The following is a 2022-nucleotide window of genomic DNA, read 5'->3' as shown; positions in this document are numbered from 1 at the left end:
GGAAATACGTTTATGATAAAATTTTGGAAAATGGGCGTGGCACCGCCCACTTATGATCACGTATATGTATCTCGCTAACCGTTCTAGCAATTTGTACCAAACTCGGTATGGTTATTGTGCTTGCCACATAAAAGTAAACCATTGAAAATTGTTGAAATCGGACTAAAATTACGGCCGCTTTTCATATAACGGTAAATTTCAGAAATGCTTGAAATTTCAATATTTTGAAATTTAAGGACGCTAGTTTACTTAGAATTTACACACGACGGCTTATCATGTAGTGGTAGCTTTCGGAAAGGAGGAAAACATATATTTAATACTTGCGCCGGGTATTTAATTTCGGCTCCGCCCGAACTTACCGCCCTATTCCCACAACACTGACAAAATTCATCATATGACTATTGTCACAATTACTGCGCCTAAAACACAATATAAACATTGTTTCACCGTTGTCACTTACTCAGTAGGTCATAACAATAAAACTGACAATTGTCATACGACAGCTTAAAATAAATTTGCGGCATAGTATTAGGCGCAGTAGTAAAGGCAATAGTCAGCCGCTGAGTTTTGTCAGTGGTGTGGGAATAGGGCGGTTAGACTTTCTTACTTGTTTTCTTTGTGTTCTGTTTTCGTTTCACATATTTTGGTAAACAACAGCGGTAGTATGATGGAAGCAGAAAGTGTTGAAATCGACGAGTTATTTTTAAATTTGTGTGAATTATACCCAACAAGCATTTGAGTAAATGTTTTTAAAAGTAACTTAAAGTAAGTTTGCTATAATAAGCGTTAAATAAGCATTTTTAATATTAAGCATATTAAAAGTTTTTTCAAATAAACCTTTAGTAAGTTTTGAGAGCGAATGTTTATAAATAACTTAAACTTATAAATGAAATGCAAATGCCAACGACATGAAGTAGTAAATATAACATTTTTTCAATCGTAAGTGACGTGTTTACGTTTTTTAAAATATATTATTAAAAGAAAAAATTTAATAAAACCGACGCGGTAAAAAAAATCCAATCCAGGACCCGCTGCGCTAATCGGTAGAGCATTCGAGTCTTCAAATGATGAGTTCTCCTTATCCTTTCTTTTTAACATTCAATTAAAAATGTATTAAATTTTTTTCAGAAAAGTTCATCAATGAGAATGGCGGCGAAGAAGCGGAATATATAGCTGCATCGATGTCGTTTTTCCAATTTGCCAATAGCCGCATGTAATTGAAAGCACGCAACAAGATGTAATAATTAACTTTTTTATGCTTAATTTTTATGTGTTATCATGAATTTGTATGCTAAAATATCTATTCCCTCTTTATATTTTCGGAACTGTAGGATTTGCATGAAAATTCGTACGCAGATAGCTTATGGGCTAGATTAGTTAATAGGCTATTTTTTTAAGAGTTAAGAGTTAAAAAGTTTAATTTATTTAATATGCGGGAACGACTAAATGGATTTGCATGAAAATTTGCACACAGATAGGTTATGACCTAGATTGGAAAATAGGCTACTTTTCTTAAGAGTTGCCACCTGTTAAAAAAGTTGCATTAAATTAATACGCTGAAACGACTGAATGGATTTGCAGGAAATTTTGCAAGCAGATAGCTTATGACCTACAGTGAGCAAATTTTTTGGAAGAGTTGCCACCTCTTAAAAAGGTTTAATTAAATTAATACGCGGAAACGAGTAAACGGATTTGCATGAAATTTTGCACACAGATAGCTTATGACCTAAGTTAGAAAGTAGGCTACTGCTTTTAAGAGTTGCCACCTGTTAGAAATGTTTAATTTAATTAACACGCGGAAATGAATGAACTGATTTGCATGGAAGTTTTCACACAGATAGCTTATGAGCTAGGCTGAAAAATAGGCTACTTTTTTTAAGAGTTACCACCTGCCAAGTAAGAAAGTCTAAGTTCGGGCGGAGCCGAAATTAAATACCCGGCGCAAGTATTAAATATATGTTTTCCCCTTTCCGAAAGCTACCACTACATGATAAGCCGCGTGTGTAAATTTAAGTAAATTAG

Source organism: Rhagoletis zephyria, unplaced genomic scaffold (assembly GCF_001687245.7).
Source record: "Rhagoletis zephyria isolate East Lansing unplaced genomic scaffold, Rhagoletis_zephyria_1.1 Rzeph_scaffold_00236, whole genome shotgun sequence".
NCBI classification, from domain to species: Eukaryota; Metazoa; Arthropoda; class Insecta; order Diptera; family Tephritidae; genus Rhagoletis; species Rhagoletis zephyria.
This window is presented reverse-complemented; position numbering follows the sequence as displayed.